Below are 25,444 nucleotides of genomic sequence, written 5' to 3'. Positions count from 1 at the left end.
GCCAAAATTGCTCAGGACGGACAACATAGGCCGCTTGTTCGCAGAACGCTCAATTGCCAACTGTACTCGGAAAGTTATGTTGAAGTCGAAACTTCAGCAACTTCGTCAAACAGTTACAATTAAATGAAAGTATATTAGACAGCCAACGGAAGGCAAGCTGTCCAGAGCAGCGAGAGATCAGTCTTGTAACCTACTCCGACCGAAAGGGGGGAGCCGACCCTATCAAGAGCGCCCGTACAAGCCGAACACCGAACAATCCCGCCCGACGACAGTGGCCGTGGTTAAACGTTCCAATCAGCAACTCGAAAACCGGCCGAAAATTCCACTGTATTGTCGACGGACTACTATTCCACCAATGGAGATACTTGGCGCCAATTTCTGCGCCGATTTTGCTACTTCACGGAGCTATCCCCTGAGCAAGCCAATCACAGTTACGATTTTGCAGAAAACGCGGGAATTTGCCCGCCAAGACTGCCTGGGAACACAAGTCATTCCCACGCCTCACTGGTAGCCCGCCAGGAAGTGTTTTCACTAAGTTTCTGCGAAGTAACGGAATCTCTAGCCCAGCCACTCCATCAGGCCCCTATGGGCGTGTCGGCCCCGCTCTCATGACAATGTCGGCGTCTGGGAAGCATCCACTCGACTCTCTCACACCCATTGGCTTAACCCTTTCAAGATCAGAAGAACCCGCCAGTCACCGGGCCGCCCGGGTGACGAGACGCTGTGTGTCAAGTCTGCGTGTGAAGGAATAGCAACTCTTCACTGCATGCAATTAGAGAGGAAAATCGAATTACTCAGAGTAAGATAGAAATATGAAAGTGGGCTCATGCCACCTCTCAAAGTAATTCCCGTAAATTACGAACCTATGGTCTGTTCTCACCCTGTAAGATGCCATTGATGTCGAGGAAGACATCAGCACAAAGCAATGTAGGTGGTCCACAATAAAATTCACGTAGTCCGCCGCTGTCATTGTGAATTCGAAAACTACCGTAAGTCCCATGACAGCCCAGGTGAATATTCCCCATAACGTAACACTGTTTGCACAGGCCCACGTCTGCTGCGCGGTGCATCTTTCGAGAAGCCGTTCGCCTGGATGACGCTGTATCCGGACCCAACAATCTATCTGGTACAACAAACAACGTTATTCATCTAACCAGGCTACACATTTCCATTGATCGAATGGTTAATATCGATGATTCCGTGCCCACTGTAATCATAATTGACAATGTCGTTGGTCAACACCGCAACACCTACGATTGTCTGCAGTGGAGCTTCAGTTCAACAATGTACACTGAAAGGTGTGCTCTGAAACACTTGTGGCTGCACCAGCATTCTACTCTGCCCTCTGATCTGCCACATATCGTCCTTCTGCTAAACAGAGCGGGCAAACCTACCACTTCCACATTCTGTAACGAGGTGCAGACATCCAGCAGCTTGTCACCCACCCCACGTCAGTCACTTCACCGTCCTTCAATCACTTTCCTTAGGTTCTCAGAACAGTAGCATACGAACAACCGACCGTTTATTCCTTTTTCGAGACGTTCTTTCCCAGGTGGCAGTCCATAACAATCTGCCCCTTATCAAAGTAGCTTATGTCAGTGGATTTCCCGTTTGCAGCCACTATCATCCCTAGATCGAGTCCCAATTCGTCTCTGCTCGCTTACGAACTTTCGTTAGAGCTTTACATGCTCGCAATCCCACCATGTGACATTCAGTCTCTCAGTGAGCTGTGGTCAGAAGGTTCTCCCTAACCATTGTATATGCGAAAGTGTGCGCACTTAGATGCAAATGAAGCAGGCACTGAAAGTACAAGCCATGTTGTTCTGGTCTTCAGTCGAAGACTGATCCGTTGCAGCTGTCCACGCTAGTCCATCCTAAGCAAGTCTCTTCATATCTGCATAACTGCTGCAACCAGCATCCATTTCTCTTGTTTACCGTAGTCAGACCTTGGTATACTTCCAAAGTTTTACCTTCCACCCTTCCCTCTATTAATAAATTGCAATCCCTTCAAGCCTCAGGATGTGTCCTATCAACTGATTCATTATTTTAGTCTGCGTGTGGCACAAATTTACACTCCTGGAAATTGAAATAAGAACACCGTGAATTCATTGTCCCAGGAAGGGGAAACTTTATTGACACATTCCTGGGGTCAGATACATCACATGATCGCACTGACAGAACCACAGGCAACAGAGCATGCACAATGTCGGCACTAGTACAGTGTATATCCACCTTTTGCAGCAATGCAGGCTGCTATTCTCCCATGGAGACGATCGTAGAGATGCTGGATGTAGTCCTGTGGAACGGGTTGCCATGCCATTTCCACCTGACGCCTCAGTTGGACCAGCGTTCGTGCTGGACGTGCAGACCACGTGAGACGACGCTTCATCCAGTCCCAAACATGCTCAATGGGGGACAGATCCGGAGATCTTGCTGGCCAGGGTAGTTGACTTACACCTTCTAGAGCACGTTGGGTGGCACGGGATACATGCGGACGTGCATTGTCCTGTTGGAACAGCAAGTTCCCTTGCCGGTCTAGGAATGGTAGAACGATGGGTTCGATGACGGTTTGGATGTACCGTGCACTATTCAGTGTCCCCTCGACGATCACCAGTGGTGTACGGCCAGTGTATGAGATCGCTCCCCACACCATGATGCCGGGTGTTGGCCCTGTGTGCCTCGGTCGTATGCAGTCCTGATTGTGGCGCTCACCTGCACGGCGCCAAACACGCATACGACCATCATTGGCACCAAGGCAGAAGCGACTCTCATCGCTGAAGACGACACGTCTCCATTCGTCCCTCCATTCACGCCTGTCGCGACACCACTGGAGGCAGGCTGCACGATGTTGTGGCGTGAGCGGAAGACGGCCTAACGGTGATGATGATGATGATGTTTGGTTTGTGGGGCGCTCAACTGCGTGGTTATCAGCGCCCGTACAATTACCCAATCTTTGCTCAGTCCAATTTCGCCACTTTCCTGGATGATGATGAAATGATGAGGACAACACAAACACCCAGTCATCTCGAGGCAGGTGAAAATCCCTGACCCCGCCGGGAATCGAACCCGGGACCCCGTGCTCGGGAAGCGAGAACGCCACTGCGAGACCACGAGCGGCGGACCCGACGGCCTAACGGTGTGCGGGACCGTAGCCCAGCTTCATAGAGACGGTTGCGAATGGTCCTCGCCGATACCCCAGGAGCAACAGTGTCCCTAATTTGCTGGGAAGTGGCGGTGCGGTCCCCTACGGCACTGCGTAGGATCCTACGGTCTTGGCGTGCATCCGTGCGTCGCTGCGGTCCGGTCCCAGGTCGACGGGCACGTGCACCTTCCGCCGACCACTGGCGACAACATTGATGTACTGTGGAGACCTCACGCCCCACGTGTTGAGCAAATCGGCGGTACGTCCACCCGGCCTCCCGCATGCCCACTATACGCCCTCGCTCAAAGTCCGTCAACTGCACATACGGTTCACGTCCACGCTGTCGCGGCATGCTACCAGTGTTAAAGACTGCGATGGAGCTCCGTATGCTACGGCAAACTGGCTGACACTGACGGCGGCGGTGCACAAATGCTGCGCAGCTAGCGCCACTCGACGGCCAACACCGCGGTTCCTGGTGTGTCCGCTGTGCCGTGCGTGTTATCATTGCTTGTACAGCCCTCTCGCAGTGTCCGGAGCAAGTATGGTGGGTCTGACACACCGGTGTCAATGTGTTCTTTTTTCCATTTCCAGGAGTGTATTTACGACCCAATTCAATTCACGACAATCTATCCGATCTACCTTTGTAATATTCTAGATTCTTCTGTACCACACCATTTCGAAGGCTTCTATTCTCTTCTTGTCTCAACTATTTATCGTTCACTTACACTTATAATCGATGTTAATAAATTTCAATTTTTGAGAAACTGTGAGGTGCCTCTTACGTGAGGAAGACATTTTTACCAGTTTTAATAAATTATCGTCTGTTATTGATGTATTCACGATAGTTAGGAAGTGCTGTAATCCGTAGCCGGCCATGAGTCGGAGAGCATTTCCCACGCTGGCTGGTTAGGTGACGAAGCGACCATATGTCGTGCGTAGTGAGGTGGGGTTCGGCGCTGGACTGTAACAACAATCGGCAGCGTGGGAAATATACATGACGGGAAGTACCGCCATCTTGGCACCAAAGTCACTGATTTTGTTTATTTATATTTAATAATTAAGTCATTTATGACAACATGAATACTAGGAGGAGCCTCTGGATGTTTAAAACTATTTATCATAATTTTGCCACGTTAAAATTCACACCAGTTCATTAACAAATGCATATCTTAATAAGTACGAACTTGATCGGAAATCCACGAACTGTGACGAAACTAGTAAGAGATACGAACTGCGCGCCAAAGTCGCCAGTCGGCGTTAAGAGCTCTTCCTGTCTTGTTCGATGGTAGTCATGCTCTCGGTTACGAGTAGTTTGTGACATGAGTGTTTCATTATTGATCTAATAGGAATAAAGGTGATATTACGGCATTCTGAATGCTAATTTCGAGGAAATAGATACCCCAAAGTTGCTCGACAGCAATTTCAGATAATTAGCTTCCACAGACAGAGACATCCAATGCGCCAATGAAGAATCTGCACGGGACGACATTTACGAGAGCTGCACCGCGCACAGGTAGGAGGAAATCCGACGACACGACCCACCAAGGCGGATCAAGGAAGGTCCGACTTACACTCGCAAATTCCGGGATATGCTGACCAGTTATACTACACGTCACATACACCACCCTCTACGGACTCGCGGCTAAGCTGAGTAATAACAGCATCAGTTCAGAAGCGAGGGGATCTTGCAAACCCCATTTCCTTTCTGTACCCAGTCTGCATTTAATATCGTCCATACATTGACATTCGCCACTTATTTGCTGCCCAAATAGCAAAAATCTTCTACTATTTTTATTGTCTCGTTTCCTAATCTGAATCAATCAGCACCGTCTGATTTAAACTGACGGATTTCCGTTACCCTTTCGCTATTTTTGTTGCTCGTTATGTGTTTTAACGACGTTAGCCATTCTGTTCAACCAGCATTTCAAGTTCTCCGCCGTCTCTCACATAATTACAGAGAAACAATTATCGAATTATATGAAATAAAATCGTCATAACTTCTGAACGGTTTGCCTTAGGACGTTCAGACTGCGTGGTTGGCCGCGGAACATGATGGGAATTAGTATGCGCTGTATGGTTTGGCACAGCAACGAAGTCCACATTCATTTGGATGGGTTCTTCGATAAGCAAAATTGGCATATTTGGGGGACTGAGAATGCGCATTTCGCGGTCGATAAGTCTCTTCACCTTCAACAGGTGATTGTGTGGTGTACAATGTCCAATCACAACATATTCGGTGCGATATTCCTTGATGGCTTAGTGCCTACCGAACGGTACGTGAATGTTTTGGAAGATGATTTCATTTCCATTATCCAAAGTGACCCTGATTTTGACAAGATGTGGTTCATCAAAGACGGAGCTCGATCCCATTGAAGCAGGAGAGTGTCTGATGTCCTGGAGGAGCACTTTGGGAGCCGCACACTGGCATGGGCCTCGATTAGCCGCCATATTCTCCAGATCCAAACACATGCGAGTCCTTTTTCTTGAGTTATATTAAAGACAAGGTATGCAGAAACAACCCCAGAACCATTGCTAAGCTGAAAACAGTCATTCAGGAGGTGATCGACAGCATCGATGTTCCGACACTTCAGCGGGTCATGCAAACTTTCGTGCCACAGCATCGCCGATGATGGCAGGCGTATCTAACATCTCATAACCTAAATCCGAGTATATGTAGTGACGTTAACATTTTGAATAAAGTGTGTGTACGCCGTAGTTTGTAACTAATTTACGTTTTTCTTCATATAATTCAATAATTGCCACCTTGTATATGTCATCGCAAACCTCCAACTTTTTATTTCTTCTCGCAAAACTTTAATCCCCTACACAAATTTCTCTGTATTTTCCTTTATTTATTGCTCAGTGTACAGACTGAATTATATCTGGGACAATCTACAACCCTCTCTCACTCACTTCTAAGCTTCCTTTCACATCCTCCGACTTCTACAGCTGCAATTTGGTGTTCATTCAAGTTGTAGATAACCTTTTCCTCCTTGTAATTTTCCCTGCTGCCTTCAGGATTTAAGAGAGTGTATTCCAGTCAACATTGTCAAAAATGGTTTATAAACTTACAAATACTGTAAACGTAGGAGTGCCTTTCTTCAGTCTGTCCTCTAAGGCGAGCCGTAGGGTCGGTGTTGCTTCTACGAGTCTTTCTAGACTTCGGTAAATAATAGGTGTCAGTATTTTGCAACCATCATTTATTAAGCTGATGGCTCGTTAATACTGACACTTGTCTGCCCTGCCTTCTGAAACAAAAAAAGGTTTGTTTAGAAACAGACTTAAAAAATAATCAAAATTAAGGCATCCTGTTGGAAAGTGCCATCAGTGAAGTAAGAAACTGCTGCTTGAAAACATTCGTTACCGTGTTACCCCACCGCGTAATTTTCAATATACTTGTATACTCTTTGGCATGCTATCCATTTGATGGTAGAGCCGTTGCTGCTCAAGTCTGTACCCCTCTTCGACTGTGGCACTCCTGGGATCATCCAGTGTGTGAAAGAAGTTCCGCAACGATTCACAGCAAATTTCAATTGCTCTCAAACATTATCAGTAGCGTTCATTTTAGCAGGTACTCCAGGACATTCTATTCGGTTAATTCCTTCCTACTAGAGAGAGGTATTTACGAAGTGGGTGCCGTTTCTCGTAAATTATTGCCTTTAAAGACAAACTCATCACTGGAATGTTTACCGCATGGCTGGACAATAGGTTTTAGGATCCTGTCTGACCCTGCACAGCTCTCAAATTGCTTCTGATAATGATGAGAGGTGTCCGACATACGTACGTGATAGCAGCGCAAAACATAACTGACCCGCCTCCCTGTTGAACCTTGGCCGCATGCCTGTGACGTACTTTGCCCCATTGATACATTTCTACGACGATAAACGGGAGCAGGAAAAATCTTGCACTCGTCGGTGGAGAGAACCCAGCGTCGTTAATCCGGGATTCCATTCCAGGTGTTCCCTTCCCATTTTCTTCGCGTACTACAGTTCTGTGTGGTTTATACTGTTATTTCTAACGGGTCGAGTGGAACGGTTGCATACTGTCTGGATCAACGTCGTCCATACTCTCGCCTCCGAAATGCGACACGCTGTTCTGTTGCGTTATCCTATGAGCCATAATTCAGAGGCAGGAGTCATCTGCTACAGTTGCTCACCGCGGTTGACCACTATTAGGCAGATCATCAACTATTTGTGTCTCACGGTAGCGGCTGGATGTTTGAATGATTTCGCTCTTTGTTGTATACCAATTCGGCAGGCAACTACCCATGCCGGCCGCCCTTCTTGCAGTTGTCTGATACAGCGTTCACCGATTAAGGCTGGATCGACTCTCTGAAGCGTGTTCATAAAATGAACTGTGTTCACAAAGCGCATTATCCTGCCCACTACCTGAGGTACAATGTCCTTTTTCCATCTACATCTACACTTCACAAGTCCGTAAGCCATCTTATTGTGTGTTGCGGAGGATATTTTGTGTACCACTGCTACTTTCCCTTTTCCTGCATTGCTAGCGAATAGTCCGTGGGAGAAATTATTGTTGGTAAATCTCCATGTGAGCTTGAAACACTCTAATTTTACCTTCATGTTCTTTCCGCGAGATATAGATAGATGGAACCAAGATATTGGTCGACACTTATACAAACGTGCGCTCTCGAAATTTTAACAATAAATTACACTGTGATGCTAAACGCCTCTCTTTTAGCACCTGCCACTAGAGCTGACTGAGCACTTCCGTGATGCTTCCCCGCTTGCTAAACGAGCCTGTAACAAAATGTACTGCTCTTCTTCGGATTTTCTCTTTCGTCTGTCAGTCGTATCTGATCCAGGTCCCAGACTAACGAACAATATTCAGGTATTATTTGAAGGAAGGTTTCGCAAGCTACCTCCTTTGGGTGTGCACTACACTTACTAAGGATTCTTCCAGTGAATCTCAATCTGGCATCTGCCTTACTTGAGATTAGTTTCACACAGTCGTTTCATTGTAAATTGCTCCGGCCCCATGTTGTTGAAGTTGTTGTGGCCTTCAGTCTGAACACTGGTTTGATGAGGCTCTCCATGCTATTCTATCCTGTGCAAGTCTCTTCATCCCCGAATCGCTACTACGACTTACATCCTTCTGAATCTGCTTACTGTATTCACCTCTTGGTCTGCCTCTACGATTTTTACCCCTCACACTTCCCTCCAGTACGAAGTTGGTAATCCCTTTGTGAGTTAAGGAGCATTGCGCTCTCATTTAAACATATGACCGAAACAGTCAGCCTTCAGCAATTGTGAAATGAACCCTGTCGTCCAGAACCGGGTGCCACAATGGGTGCAGATTCACCACGAGATGGGGAAACTCACAGGCGTCTATTGTCTATTGAGGCCTAAGCGCTGTACTGTACGAGTGAGACAGATGAGAACCTACATCATAGGGAAACACAGTAGAAGCCGTTTGTGGCCAAGGAGACGTAGCAGTGTTAAATATGACGGACCTAAGATCGGCCATAAAGGAAAACATTTATGAAAACTATTTAATTCTGTAGTAATGCAGGGAATGAAGCCACAGTAATTTTAATCTGCCATCCTCTATAAATTTTCATGGTGATCCCAATAGAACTTGAGTATTGATCATATCTACAATAGTTAGGATTTACTGTTCAAGTGAAATTAACAAGTTTTGTAACAAAGACCTGAATGCTAAAATCTGAACACTTAGGTCGATCTTAACGATCGACATTTCATATAGAAGCGCATCATGAAAATGACAAACTTTGTAAATATCAACTCTTTAAGTTTATTTAAAAGATATAGTAAATTTAAATTATCAGTATTTTTAGTTAAGCATCAGATCATCATTTCCTCCACACAAAACACATTGAACTATGACAGCATGACACCTTATTGAATCATTAGGTAACAGAATATTCGTTGTAAAGTTTAGTGCATGATAGTTACTTTCGTTCTTTATTTATTTATCAGAAAGCACATTGGTGCAAGGCTACTGGCCGTGACATACAAAGTTAAGAGGGAAAGCGGACGATCGGTCTTTAGGCAGCTAGGAAGTGAAACGACCTAGAAAATTTTGCGTTGTGTGGTATTGCGGGATTTAGTATCTCAGCGGTGAGCAGCCGCGAGCCTGGTGTGAGGTGGACTGTTGGACTCTTAATTTACGTTGAGATTGTGAATGATCGAACTCTGTCAAATGGATATGCGCTCGAGTGTAATAGCAATTCTGAAACGACCACTTTCTCTATTATTTTGCTTTCTTAATAAACATTGTTCTAATCAAATCGCAACTATATGGCCTACATCATTTATGGGTCGTTAATTTAGTTCCCGATATTATTATTATTGTTATTATATGTTAAATTAACTTTTTTATTTCGCAAACTTGCCATCAGCCAGACAATTTAACCAAAAGGTCACAAGTGCGTAATTTAGGGCGTGTAATGCGACACGTGCGGTTAAACCCCTAGACGAGTTTGAGCCAAGACATTTCGACGAAGAGGAACCGCATGTGAACCCGAACATCTTTGGGATGTTAGCTCGTACCTTCATATCTCAGAATGTATCCTGTCTACCAATCCCTTCTTCAAGTCAGGTTGCCCTATAATTTTCTTTTTTCCCCAATTTTATTCAGTACCTCCTCATTAGCTAGGTGACCTACCCAGCTAATATAGAGCGTTCTTCTGTAGCACCACATTTCAAATGCTTCTGTTCTCTTCTTGTCAAAACTGTTAATCGTCTCCGTTTCTCTTACATACATGGCTACGCTCCAAACAAATACTTTCACAAAATACTTCCTAATACTTAAATCCATATTCACTGTTAATAAAATTTCTCTTCTTCAGAAATGATTTTCTTGACATTGCCAGTCTATATTTTATACCCCCTCTATTTCTACCGTCATCGATTATTTTACTGCTCAAATAGCAAAACTTATCTACTACTTTATGTGTCTCGTTTCCTGAACTAATTCCCTCTGCTTTATCTGATTTAATTCGACCAGGTTCCATTATCCTTGTTTTGATTTTGTTGATGTTCATCTGATATCCTCCTTTCAAGACACTGTCCGTTCCGTTCAATTGCTCTTCCAAGCCCTATGCTGTGTCTGACAGAATTATATCATCATAGGCGTACTTCGTTTTTATTTCTTCTCCCTGAACTTTAATTCCTTCTCAGAATTTTTGTTTTCTTTTACTGCTTACTCAGTGTACAGTTTGAATAACATCAGGAATAGGTTACAACCCTGTTTCACTCCCTTCTCACTCATTGCTTCTTCTTCATGACCCTCGACTCGTATAAATGTCGTTTGATTTCTGTACAAGTTGTATATAGCCTTTCCCTCCCTATATTTTACCCGTGCTACCTTTAGAATTTCAGAGAGAGTATTCCAGTCAACATCATCAAAACTTTACTCTAAGTCTACAAATGACATAAACGTTGGTTTGCCTTTCCTCAACCTATGTTCTAAGATAACTCGTAGTGACAGTATTGCCTCGAGTGTGCCAAAGTTTCTCCGAAATCCAAGCTGATCTTACCCGAGGACAGCTTCTACCAATTTTTCCACTGCTGTCTAAAGAATTCATGTTAGCATTTCGCAGCCATGACTTATTAAACTGATAGTTCGGTAATATTCACACCTGTCATCATCAGCTTTTCTTGGAACTGGAATGTTACATTCCTCTTGAAGTCTTAGAGTATTTCTCCTGTCTCGTGTATCTTGCACACCAGATGGAAGTGTTTTGTCGTGGCTGGCTACCCCAAAGTTATCAATAGGTCTGACGAAATGTCGTCTACTGCTTGGGCCTTGTTTCGACTTAGGTCTTTCAGTGCTGTATCAAATTCTTCTCGTAGTATCACGTCTCCCATCTCATCTTCATCTACGTCCTTTTCCATTTATGTAATATTGCCTGCAAGTTCAACATCTTTGTACAGACCTTCTATATACACTCCTTCCACCTTCCAGCTTTTCCTTCTTTGCTTAGGACTGGTGTTCCATCTAAGCTCTTGATATTCATATAGCTGCTACTCTTTTCCCCAAATGTCTCTTTAATTTTCCTGTAACCAGTATCTGTCTTTCCCTAGTGATACATGCTTCTAAATCCTTACATTTGTCCTCCAGCCATTCCTGCTTAGGCATTTTGCACTTCCTGTCAGTCTCATTTTTAGACGTTTATATTCCATTTTGCCTGCTTCATTTGCTGCATTTTTATATTTTCTCTTTTCATCAGTTAATTTCATTATCTCCTCTATCATCCAAGGCTTTCTACTAGGTCCTGTCTTTTTTCCTATTTCATCCTCAGCTGCCTTAACTATTTCTTCTCTCAAATCTACCCATTCGTGTTCTATTGTATTCTTTTCCCTGTTCTAGTCAATCGTTCCCTAATGCTTCCTCTCAAACTCTCAACAACCCTCGGTTCTCTAAACTTATCCAGTTACCATCTCCTTAATATCCTATCTATTTGCTATTTCTTTACTTTACTGTGGTCAGAGTCCACATCTCCCTCTGGAAATGTCTTACAATTTAAAATATGGTTCCGAAATCTCTGTCTTATTATACAATCAATCTAAAACCTTCCAGTGTCTCCAGGTCTCTTCCACGTACACTATCTTCTTTCATGATTCCTAATCCATACGTTAGCGATGATTAAATTGTGCTCTGTGAAAAATTCTACCAGACGGCTTCCTCTTTCATTCCTTTCCCCCAGTCCATATTCACCTACTATTTTTGCTTCTCTTCCTTTTCCTACTATCGAATTCCACTTCCCCTTAACTATAACATTTTCGTCTCCCTTAACTATCTAAATAGTTTCTTTTGTCTCATCATATATTTCTTCAATTTCTCCATCTGCGGAGCTAGTTGAGATATAAATTTGTACTACTCTGGTGGGCGTGTGCTTCGTATCTATCTTGACTACTATAATGCAATCACTATGCTGTTCGTAGTAGGTTACCCGTATTGTTGTTTTCTTATTCATTGCCCCTATTTGATTTTGTATTTAAAACCCTGTCGCCACCCGACCTGAATTCCTGTTGCTACTGCCACTTAACTTCACTAATTCCTACTATATCCAACTTCAACCTATCTGATTCCCTTTATAAATTTTCTAACCTACCTGCCGAATTAAGGGGTCTATTCATTCCATGCTCCGATCCGTAGAATGCCAGATTTGTTTCTCCTGAATAGTCCCCGTCCCCATATTCCTAGATAACTTATGTATGCCAGCCGCTGTGGCCGAGCGGTTATAGGCGCTTCAGTCTGGAACCGCGCGAAAGCTACGGTCGCGAGTTCGAATCCTGCCTCGGGCATGGATTTGTGTGATGTCCTTAGGTTAGTTAGGTTTAAGTAGTTCTAAGTTCTAGGGGACTGATGACCTCAGATGTTGAGTCCCATAGTGCTCAAAGCCATTTTGAACCAACTTAATGTATGTGAGTGCTCCCAGTGATCGTTTTGCATTCACGTAATCATACACTAATAGATCTTTCTTCCTATTTATTCTCAATACGTGACATTCACTTATGCTGAGAGTCTACAGTCATTCCCCGCACCTAGCGTCGATTATCTGCAAAACTACTTACACTTTGCTATAATTTTATTTACTATACAGTTGGCTATAGGTGAGATTTCCTGTGGTGAAAGCTGTATTGATAAAAAGAGGATACAAAAAAGCTACACAGGTCACAAGGAGGGTGCAAAATATTTTTTGAGGAACTCATTTTGAGCTTGGCATTGTGTTATTTTATCCACGTTTCTTCCGCAGGCGTCAACCGAGGCGTCATCAGGCGAAGAAGACGATCCTGGTGGGAGTACCAGCGCCATGGTGGAAACAGCAGCGGTAAGTATCCCTGATAAGTAGAGAATTTTGCCTAGTAATCACAAAAATTTAGTGTAGTTTAGCATGCTATTCATAGCAGGTACCCAATTTAAAATGATTCACTCGCTCACAGAAAATTTATTTCGTGTCGGCCCACAACCTCTCCCCTTCCTTATTCCTTATCTAACCACACGAAATGCTGATTTTTCTTTTTCTTTTACAATGTGGTGTTCCACACTGTAATCTGCTTAAAAAGATGTATTCATGAGGGACGATCAAGAAGTTTCCGTTTGAGGGCGTATATGAAACGTAGCGCGACTCCGATGCAGGTATAAACGCACCCACATGTAGGTAAGGGATTAATGTGCAAGTCCTGTCTTCCTGATGCGCGTTCGGTAAACGCGGGAATGTGAATTATGGGGACCTTATTACTAAACACGTCCAAAAAGGACCAACATGCTGTTATTCTTTTCTTGGCTGCCGAAGAACAAACACCGTTAGACATCTATCGGAGAATAAAGAATGTATATGGGGCAGCATGTCCGTCGAAAACCACTGTTGTGGAATGGTGCGTCAAGTTCCATGGTGCTTGATGATAACGCACGTCCAAATACAGAAAGTGTCGTAACGCAGACGTTACGTCAACTTCAGTGGGAGACACTCGAGCACCCGCAGTATAGTCCTAAAGTAAATGTCGTGTGACTAGGGCCTCCCGTCGGGTAGACAGTTCACTAGGTGCAAGTCTTTAGATTTGACGCCACTTCGGAGCCTTACGCGTCGATGGGGAAGAAATGAAGATGATTAGGACAACACAACACCCAGTCCCTGAGTGGAGAAAATCTCCGACCCAACGAGGAATCGAACCCGGGCCCTTAGGATTGTCATTCTGTCGCGCTGACCACTCATCTACCGGGGGGCGAACGCCATATAGTCCTGACCTCTCACCATGTGATTATCACGCCTTCGGTTCCTGAAAAAAAAAAAGGCCTACCTGAAAGGTCGTAGACTTCTGTCTGACGAGGATGGGCAGCAGGCACTTTCGGACTTCTTCACACTGCAGGACACTATGTTTAACCGAAGTGATATCTTCAACCTGGTGCGTTGGTGGGATAGTTGCCTCGGTGTTCGCGGTGGTTTTGCGTGATTGGCATGCCGATTCTGGTCTGCAAAGCCTTCAAAGAGTAAGTTTTTGATCGCCCTTGACATACAGCATCCGCTACTGTATAAACTTTATTGAAATGTGATACTAGTTGTGGTCTATACAGACCATCTGCTGACATCTCGTAATTCTAAAAACAAAAGCGATAATGGTCTAAATACCGGAGTAAATTTTATAAAGAATCTTAAAACCTGTTGAACAAAGTGAATATGTACTCACTGGACGTGAAGTCGTTTTACTTTCTTTATCATCTGATTTATTAAACAGGGTTACCTTGACCCTGACTTAAATAGGCAAACATCAGTATTTACATTATATGTCGCTGACATACTTTTATAACTGGGCACGTGGGTACTTCCGCTGAAACGGCGGAATATAGACCTTGTGTAAGACCTGTCCAAGTTACTCTTATTACACTCACATCGCAACTGTTGTAAAAATTTCGTAACTGCACTGGTGAAAAGTATATTCCCCTTGTCTGTAGGCTTTTATTTAAGGATTTACTACGTAATTTCACTTACAGCGAGCTTAGCGACCGCTAGTAACGTGAAAAAATCTGTGTCCACCAAACAAGTGGCTACCAAAGACAGCTACAGTTGTCACATCCCAAACGTGCGAGTTGCTTGGGACTGGGCGACAGGGTTCGGGGAGGAAGGAAAATAGTCCGTTGGCCTAAGTGAGATGGACTCTTGACACAACCGTGTCGTTAAAATACCCTTATTACAAAAGCTAAGGATTGGAATGAGTAATGAATCACGAATACAAAGTGTTTTTCAACTTCTGACTTTTTTCATAGAATACTCTCAACCTAGTATACATTTGCTCCGAGTTGTATCCACCAAAGACCAAATCATTGCACAGAGACGAGAGCTGTTTGTGCCATTTCTACTATCTCTCCACTTCCGCTAGGACCTGTATCTCATACCTGTCTTCTACTCCCGTCAGCTCTCATTGTCGTTACTTTCTCTTCGGAATGTCTACATCCAAGTTTTAATAGAAGTCCCCTTCGCCTCCGCCAGTCCCTGACTTGGTGTAATTCTGGAAGACCCTCGCCATCTTATTGGCTCTAATTATGCACTGCTTTTCAGAAGCTGACTGGAGGGAGGGAGACGTCTGCTGTAAATTCATGATATTTACGTGTTACAGTGTTATTTCTTAAGCGCGGCTGGCGTCCACATGGCGCCGCCGGCCCCAAACATTCCTTCTATGTGACTCGAAGCATCCGACATTTTATGTAAGCCCGTTGTCATACTCTGGTGCTGCTTGCCTGTCTCGTAATTTTCCTTTGTTATGCTCATGGAGCTTTCCCCTCTTATTAACCCGTAAGAGTTGGTTGTCATTTCCGTGGATAAAAGATATCTCCACTGCCGATGGACGTTACTCTTCAGAGTAGCGTCAGTTAAAGCCTTTGTTCACCATTACGACATTTTTTGCAATAAGATTTTGGTTACACAGTTTGTCATTTCTTGTTTTTCAATAAACATAAATATTTTATCTTCTTTTAGATTAAACAAATAGATTTTAACTAATTTTACTTTAAAATAACACGATTTACATTCTATTCAAATTACATTTACATTGTATTTTCCTCTGAAACAGTTACTTCTTAACTGGGATAACTATATTTTATACTTTACAATTGTTTATCATCTATTTCGGAAGTGTACTGAGTCTTCGTGCTCATTTGGACTTTTTTCATACATTAATATTTCCTCAGGAATACCAGTAAGAGGTCTTAGTGCCACTGAATTTCCTGCAGCTTGATTTACGATAGTAGTTCTTACACATATTTCACCACAATAGTTATTATCATCGAAGTAATATCGTATAGGTCGAAAACATTCCTTACAACATTTACATCGTCTGCAGCAATAGGTTAATACAACAAGTAAAGTTAAGATTATGATAACAAATGTAGTGAACAGTATGTCACTTATGTTTCATCCTTCCCTGCTGTTCACTAATCATACGATGTAAATCATTTAGACGCTTTCCAGCAACCTTTAATGCATGTACTTGTGTGTCCACATGATGTAATGGTAACGCTAAGTGGAGCAAAGAACTGTTTGTGTTTTCCTTCTTCACTATGCAACAGTCAACTTCCAGCTTTATTTGTGGTATTACGCACTTTTTATTTGTGTTGGTGCGTATTATTCGGTTTGTCTGTATGAAGGCTCTTGTACTATATCCCGTACATATATGGTAGAAACTTATATTTCCAACTCCTCTTAGCGCTACATCCTTTTGGGCTTACTGCCCACACAATATCGTCAGACTTTCCTTCTTAGGAACTATGTACAACTATTCACTGTTGTTTAAAGGTGTCCATACACTTCGCTGCACTAATATTTTCACAGTCATCTGGCATTATACTTGTTGGCTGAAGCAACCTTGCCCCACACTCTTCCTAGTCGAAAGCAGGCAAGAGAACAAATATGTGTATACAAATTCTCCTGTTCCTGTATATATTCTTACAATCTATTGCTCTATCAATTATTTCGCGTAATGCCTTTTAGATTGTCTAGGAGTAGAGACTCCTTTCCTGGCCGAAGAAAAATATCTTCCCTTTTGACCGAGGGAGTCCTTGTGGTAAAGTGAACATTCTGTATAAGGAAAACATGTTATTATCTACTAAGGGAACATTTATCACATATTGTAGTATGCTTCTCGCTATAAACATATCTACGTCGATTAACTTCAATTACGAGGTATCCTGATGAATCGGCCAGAAGGACAAGAAACCTTAATCTTTCAGATCATCTCTCATTAGACTGAAGAATTTCACAATTTGTATCGGGTTTATGATGTGAGGCTGCAATATAACTCTCTGTGCAATAAGTATAGCATTTATCATTTGTTCATACTCATAGTCTGTATTCCCGACTGCATCTGCTTGTTTCAGTAATTGTTCACACATGGTTGCAAACGTTACAACTCTTTTAAGTCATATGTCAGCCTCCTTAACATAAGACTTAATGAATCTTTCTAGCCTTCTGAAAACTTTCAATTATAGCATCTAAATTTACATTATTTTACAATTACCGAGCGAGATGGCATAGTGGTTAGCACACTGGACTCTCTTCTGGAGGATGACGGTTCAAACACGCGTCCGGCCATTCAGATTTAGATTTTCCGTGGTTTCCCTAAATCGCTTCAGCCAAATGCTGGGATGGTTCCTTCGGAAGGGCACGGCCTACTTCCTTACCCATCCTTCCCTAACCCATTGGGACCGATGACCTCGTTGTTTGGTCCCCTCCCCACCCCCCCACCCCCAATATCAACGAACCAACCTATGTTACAATTTTCCATATTGCGCTGTATATTTCTACTTCTCATAAATCGTGTTAGTGAAGATTTATCTATTTTTGAAACTTCTTAATCCGTTGGCAATTAATTAGCTCTTGCTGTGCTCGCTAGTAGTTGTAGCAGTAGTAATAGCAGTAGCATTCTTCCTGTCTGCGTCATACCAGAAATTAGAAATGCTGTTTTAATCTGTTTGCATGTACCTCTGATGCTTTATTCCCTCTTAATGATGATTACATTCGACGTGTCTATTCAGAATACTGCACATGGCCCTCGCCACTGTGAATCTAGCTTCCTAGATCTTCCACATTTTACTGTTTCATCGTACAGCACCACTTTGCCGCCTTCCTTGAACTTTTTTGACTTTTGTCCTTTGTCAGATTGGTTCTTCTTAGCTTTTTGTTTTGTAATATTGATTGTCTTAATATATTATATCCCTTTCATTCTCATTTTGTCTGTTCGTATATGACTCATGGTTATAACTTACCTTTGCAGATTCTCATTACAATTTCTTGGAATGTTTACTTTTCTGCCATACATCAGTTCAAATGCGTGTAGCCTGTACTACTGTGTGGTGTGTTGAATACGAAAACTGCATATGGTAGCCAATTAGTAAGTTAGTAGTACCGACGGAATTCCGAGTCTTAAAACTATGTGTTATACAAAAGCTTCTGCTACTGTCTCAGCGTCTTGATATTCTATAGGCACAGTTAAAGTAAACTTACTTAAGTTTCCTTGGAATGCCAACTTTCTCTTACCTGTGCCTGACACATTTAAAGGCCCTACAATATCTATCGAACACCTTTCGAATACACTTTCCGACGTGTCTGTTATTTCTAACGGCATTTTTGTGTTTGCCTGTGTAAGCATTCTATTTTGGCATGACGGACACTTACATACGTATTCCTCCATATCGCGTTTCATTCCCTCACATTGCTTATACTTCTTTACCCTTTAGAACGTTTTATACATGTCCTGGAGCACTTCTGCATTTTCTGTAGTATCCATTTCTTCTCCTCATGAGGTAATTTCGCTTTCTGCTTGTGTGTCTACTGATGTGTCGTCATTATGTTCTATGTCAGCGCTGGCTTGGGTTTGCCGCGCGTTCACCTAATTATCCTTATTCTTGCGTTCCAGCTAACCTTTGTCAATATTGATACTCTCACTGTGTCGTATCCTTCTAAGAGCGTCTGCATTGCTATTCAGTCTACCCGGCTCATAAATTACGTCGTAGTCATACTCCTAAATCGGCATTGCTTCACTGTAAATACTATAGCCAAAAATCCTGGTACTCGGTGACGAGTCAGCGTCGCTGCGTGCAGCTTGTGGCTGCTGTGGTACTATAATTTAATATCGCCTTTCTTAATTATCTAGATGCGTACGCAGTGGGCGTATCTTCGCCAATTTATTTGTCTTGTCACAAGCCCTAGAGCTCAATTGCTCAAGTGCGTTGTTATTATGAGCTGTTTTGTAAAATATGGATACTGAAGTAGCTGCAGATTAACCAGTTTCTTCTTTAGTTCCTCATAAGCATAATTTTTTCTTTCACACCGTTCGTATTTTACACCGTTCTTTAGCAGTTCGTGTAGAGTCTTCGTGATTTTGCTAAAATTTGCAATAAACCGGCGGTAATACCCGATTAATCGTAAGAATCTTTTCCACCTCTACCATGTCCGCTGTCATCCCCGTATCCGTGATACAACAACCCAAGATAATCATTTATTTTCTTACAATCTCGCACTTATGTTCTTGCAGTTTAAAGTTGTGCTCTCGTAACCTATCAAAAGTTAAACGAAGTTTATGATTATGCTCCTGCAGCTTTCTTTCTTATCACTTTATATCGTCTACGTGTGTGAAACGTTTAATACCTTGAAGATCTGCTAAAACTGTATTACTCATTAATCGTTGGAAACGTCCTGGGACTGTCTTCAACCCATTGGCATTCGTTTGTACTCGTTGATAGTTTGAGCTGAAAGCAGTCTTCTCTCTGTCCTTCTTGTCCGTCAATATTTGGCAATATCAGCTTGCAAGGTCAAGGGTCGTGAAGTACTTTGCCTGCCCTAATTGACCCGAGATATGGGATGTATTTGGTAGCGGAAATGCATCGCCTACTGTACTGTCATTCAATTATCTGTAGTCCACTACGATTTTCCACTTATGTTTACCACTGACGCCCCTTTTCCTTGGAACAGAAAATAAAGGTGTATTCCAGGCACTATTGCTTTCGACAGCTATATTTTAGTTCAACATCTGTTCTATCTGCTCTTTAAAAACCTCTTTCTTTGCCTCGGGTATTCTGTATAGTCTAGCGTTTATCACTTTCCCTGCATGTACCGGTGTTGTGGTTCTATGCATCGCTGTGAGGTATGTGACAGTACGTCACCTGGTAGATGAAGTACATCTACACTACATACTCTGTGCAAACGTCTACTGATGCACTCTTTTCTTTGGTATTTAAATGATCCATTCTCAATTGGTTTAGCAAAATGCTACACGATTTCCTGTTTTTCCTATGGCTTCCTCACTGCTTCTTACCTCGAAACCTTTGAAAGTTGTGCTAGTTCTTCTGTCACTAATTTGACGTTTTTTAATTCTACTTTGTCTTCTGATAAATGTACTGCACTTACTATATACCTACCATTTCGCACTTTCACTAGCGATTCTGGAACGTACACTCCTGTTGACATTTATTGTTTCGAGATAATGTCTTCATTTTCCCTTCTCGAGGCACCTGCCGTCCGTTTTCAACAACAGTATCTTTTCCTCTCGTTGTTCTATATCTTCTTCGGATTCCTGATCGGTCTCGAACTCATGTCCTTTCGTTTCCTTTTCCACTATTAAGGGTGTGTCTTTCCCTTGTAAACTAAAGACTTTTCCCTTATAATCTAATTTAACTTTATGCTGTGTTAGAAAATCCGTACCGATCAACCCGTCATAGGGGATATCTAACCCTGACGGATATACATGAAACGTGTGTACCACGTCTCCAATACCTGTCATAGTTAGATACATTTCCACCACTCGTAATGTACGTACTGCTTCGCTGGTAACACTCTTCAATCGAAGCCTTTCCACTTCATTTATACTGACTGTGCAGTCTACGGGAATACTACTTCTATCTACTAACAGCTACAGTTTCTTCCTTAATTCTTCACAGTATAACACTGACTCATCATTTTCTGTGGCACAGTGTACTAACATAATTGTGGGCATTGTTTACCGTGACAATGCCTAACTGTACATTTTTGTCGCCCTTCAGTTTCATTGAACTAATTTCCTATCTTACTTAACACTGGAACTCTGTTTTTTTCTCAGTGCATGCCAAGGTCCTTCATGACAGTCTTTACCGTAGTGCTCTAGTCGTTTATATTTCAAACAAGTCGCGTCTTGTATCCTGGTGCACGGTACACCGCATTTGCTTGGCAGATTACTCTGCGGACACCTCCACTCACGCATGAATGCAGTCCGTTGACTTCTCTGTAATTCCCCTGTAACGTGCTGGGATCTATTTCTATCACTTTCCTTGTCCATCCCATATTTTTTGAACCTGTGACCCCTGGTTTGTCACAATCATAGCAGAAATTTGTGAATTGTTCTACCTGCACAATGCGAACCCTTCCTTCCGCTTTATTTTTTCTACACTTACTTGCTGTATGCCCTCGTATTCCACACGTAAAATATCTTAACTTTTTTCTTTCCCTAGCTGATATCAGTGTTTCGTGTACACACACACTCCTTGTTCGCAAAGCTATTCCTCGTTTTTTCATTCACAATAGAGCACTTTCTTCCTGTAATGTTAATTCTACTGCTGCAGCTAATCCAGTTTCGTCATGTTGACTGCTGGCTATTGTTTGTATTCGATCATTCCTTAGCTCTTTTATACGGTGTACTCGCAATGTTGGTAGTCTGAGCTGAACGCAGCCTTCTCTCTGACCGGATGGGCAGTTCATAATTTTGTGGGAAAAAAGAAATGACACGAGGGAGATCTGAACACGGATCTCCCACTTTTTTTCTCTGCTTTTGACTCTAGTTATGGCTTCCCTAAAATCTCTCTGCATTTGGTCAATCCTATTGGCCCACGTAGAGATTGGTTCCTCATGGCCTTGCCTTTCCTGAAATATCCTACATGCATAGTAATCTCGGCTTAATCGCTTAGTTCTCTTGTAAAATATGTTTCATCTCTTCCCATATGCCCGTCCTCTCGCTGACGTGCAGTCTCCACCTTGCCATCCCCTCGATTTTTGCTTTAAGAAATGAAAACAAGATTAAAGGTTCCTCTGGATTCACTAATTCAAATTTTGATTCGATATGTTCAGAGAATTCACTCAGTGTCCCTCTTGTTGCTCTCAGATTTCCCTAGAATACACAGCGCTTCCTTAGCACTTAATTTACTGTTTACTACAGAGTGAGGTGGCGCAGTGTTTAGCACACTGCAGGCTAATAGGATGGTTCCTTTGAAAGGTCACGGTCGCCTTCCTTCCCTAATCCGATGGGACTAATGATCTTGCTGTCTGGTCGCCTCCCCTGAATCAATGAACCAACCAACCAACCGCTTACTGGTGAGTTATCTTCGCTAGGGGGCCCATTTTGAATGACTTACAACTAGCAGTTTTAAAATTATAATATAATTGTTACAAGTTGCTTGAATACGCACCGATTTATTCTGGTACTCTGACAAGTCAGCAGCATTGCGTCCAGTTTGTGGCTGCTATTCACAAGGAAAGCTCCCCATCGCACCTCCATCAGATTTAGTGGCTAAATGTCCCAGCGATTCCGAACTGTACGTTGGCCCTCATCTGGACTTGCAGCTATATGGAACCATGCCATACTGCATTTCACGTCTTCGGGAGTCGTTGCTGTTTCCTTGCAGGTCTTTTGTTACAATTTTCCCCAGAGATAAAGCTCTAGAGGTGTCAAGTCGGGTAAGCGTGCAGACCTTTTTGTATTTCCTGAACGAACGATCCACCTATCTCCATATGTTATGTTAAGAAGATTTTTAATTTCCTGAGCAGCATGGGTTGCACATCCACCATCTTGGTAGCGCAAGTCTTCCAAGAACTGCTGAGACGTAGACTATCTGATCAAAAATACCCAGATACCTGTTAGTGTACTTTAATATGGGTTGTGTCCATCCATTGTGAAGGTTTGGGCTCTGCTGGGGACACTTTAAATGACGTGTCTGAATGTCTGTAGAAGAATGGCAGCCCGTTATTCCTCAAGAGAATAAATCAAAGATGTGAGTGATGTTGGACGCTTCTGTCTCTGATGAATTCGACGTCGTAACCCATCTCAAAGGTGGTCCATTACGTTCACGTTGGGACTCTGGGTAGGTCAGTTCATTACAGGAAAGCTATTGCCTACAACCACTGCCTCACAGATGCTGCTTTATGCCAGTGCATAACCATGATGATACTAACAGTCATCGCCTCCGGTCTAGTCCTCTTCTGTACGCTGCAGGGAAACTATAAAACGTATTCACCCCTTCCACTTTTAGCGTTTTCACAGCAACGGGATCGTGGAAAACATACCATACCATACCATACCATAAAACCACCTCCTCCATATTTCACTGTTGGCACTACGCACGATGGCAGGTAACGTTCCCCAGGCATTCATAAAACACAGAACCTTGCATTGAATTGCCAGAGGGTATACGGTGATTCATCACTCCAAATCACTCCTTTCCAGACGTGCAGTGACCAGTGGCGTCGCTCTTTACAGCAGCACAAGTGTCGCTTGGCACTAACTGCAGAGAGGTAAGGTCGATAGGGACCTGCTCGACCCTTTTGCCTCGCTCTTTTTAAATGCTTTCGTGTCTTAAATGGGCTAGATGGGCTACTGGTAGCCCTTTGGAATTCATGAGTGATTTTTTCAGCTGATTTCATGCGGTGTTTTGCAACCACCCTCAGCAATGCTCGATGATCCCTGTCCGTCAGTACATAATGTCTGCCTGGCCTTGCTTTATCTGTGGTAGTTCCTTCGCGTTTCCACTTTTCACATCACCAACAGTCGACATGGGAACTTTTGGAATGTTTCAAATGTCGCTGATGGATTTATTACTCAGGTGACATCCAGTGACTTGGTCACGTTCGAGGTCACTGAGTTCTACTGGTGGACCAATTCTGTTGTTGCTGCTTCTCTATTTACAAAATAATGGTTCAAATGGCTCTGAGCACTATGGGACTCAACTGCTGAGGTCATTAGTCCCCTAGAACTTAGAACTAGTTAAACCTAACTAACCTAAGGACATTACAAACATCCATGCCCGAGGCAGGATTCGAACCTGCGACCGTAGCGGTCTTGCGGTTCCAGACTGCAGCGCCTTTAACCGCACGGCCACTTCGGCCGGCTACAAAATAATACTCACCATCTCCTTTTATACTCGTGAGTCCGCCTCTCGTGACGTCTAGTGGTCAATTTCACATTACATTGGGGTGTCATTATATTTTAGATCAGGTAGTGTACCTGTTAGGTACCGTAGATACTTGACACTATTTGGGGTCCCATCAATGTTCATATATTTATTTGTTATTTCCTTTTAGTCTGTTATCTAGATACAAGAGGAGACCAAATGTTGCATGTGAATCGGCATGAATATAGGACATAATATTTTAACCTAACCTCAAATTTGTTAGTATAACTAAGCATTATAGTGGGAGATCTACATAAAGAATTTTGAAAATCATAATTTTAAAAGAAAGAAAAAAATTCTTCATATTAGCCTTTGGCCATATGGCGCACAGATATACGTTCACGCAGAATCCAGGAAGCACATACTGTTGTTATATTGTACTATGCTGAATTGCTAGAAGGCAAATTTTGTAATTTATACTTCTGGACTACACTACTACACTACTATACGTGGTATCAGAACCAAGCTAGATACCTCATTTATCTGGGTAGTCAGTCCTTTAAACGCTGAGGCTCAACAACTCAGATCTTGAGGCTGTGCTGCTCTGCCACGCAAAGTATAGAGACTGAGAGATGGCTTTCAGGGTCTCAGGATATCTTCATGGTCCTCTCTGAGGCTCACCTCCTCATTGCTTCCGGAAGGTTGTTTTAGGTGAATGTTCTGCCGTGTTGCGTCTCGTTGTCATGATGTATGACCTGCTCCTGCTTGTCTCTCAGCTATGTAGTCTTGCAGTTCATAAGCTGGTATTTTAGCTGTCAGCGAGTTCAGCTTCTGCCGCAGTTTCTCATTCCTTATTTTCCTTATTATGTTGCAGACTAATCCAAAGACGTTCATGTCCTGGTTTGTAACATCTTGTCTAATGACAAATTCCCAGACGATGTTGTCTGGGGTGACGATTGCTCCACATTCATAAGTGTCAGTGGTGAACTGTTGTATTTTTAGTGAGTACCAAGGATATGGACCATGTCCCAACAGGTAGTTTATAGCTCCTTTGGTCGGAAGAAAACACGACATTCCGGATCTTTGTTTTATGTTGAGAAGAAACTAATAAGATCTTCGCCCTGTTTCGGCCCTGTCCCAGATTTCTTGCCATTCTCTATTAATGCAAGCCTTTATTTCCTTATTCCATGTGGCTCTTGTGCCCAGTGTCAGCTTCACCCTATCATATTCGCCCTTTCTGAGCCAATATTGTGCAGCTCTCCTTCTTATGGCTAGGTCCAATACTAGCAAGAATACTATCACCAGCAGTGCCATAGTCGGCGTTGTTCTGTATACCCCTGTCAGGTGCAGGTGTACACTTCCCTCTGCGCGCCGTAAAGCCATTGTTGTCCTTACCTTTCTGGGGTCTATGGCCCAGACGCTCGACCCATACTCAACAACAGCGATTAATATTCCGTTGTGGTACGTTCTTATGGCACTTAGCGGCAAGTGAAAACTTCTTTGACCAGTTGTTGTTATGTTATTCAGGATTTTAATTCCTCCCTGGCAGACGATTTCTAATTGTGCAGGAAAGTTGTGGTTTTCGTCGATGTTAATTCCGATGCACCTATATACTTTTCTTTTCACAATTTGATCATTTATTGTGACCGTGAAGCTTCTCATTTTTGAAAATGTTCCTTTCAGAAGCTT

General features: G+C 43.0%; 1 long non-coding RNA gene across 1 annotated transcript in view; it reads left to right on the top strand.

Annotated features, from left to right (window-relative positions):
- LOC126184869 (uncharacterized) overlaps positions 1 to 25,444 on the top strand; it is a 191,705-nt gene that overhangs the window by 127,648 nt on the left and 38,613 nt on the right. The window contains exon 3 of the long non-coding RNA XR_007536894.1: positions 12,888 to 12,962. This is a non-coding gene — a long non-coding RNA (uncharacterized LOC126184869). The remainder of the gene's footprint in view (positions 1 to 12,887; positions 12,963 to 25,444) is intronic.

The sequence above is a fragment of the Schistocerca cancellata genome, chromosome 4 (genome assembly GCF_023864275.1).
Source record: "Schistocerca cancellata isolate TAMUIC-IGC-003103 chromosome 4, iqSchCanc2.1, whole genome shotgun sequence".
In the NCBI taxonomy this organism is placed as follows: Eukaryota; Metazoa; Arthropoda; class Insecta; order Orthoptera; family Acrididae; genus Schistocerca; species Schistocerca cancellata.
Note: the sequence above shows the minus strand (reverse complement) of the source record. Positions and strands in the feature narration are given on the sequence as shown.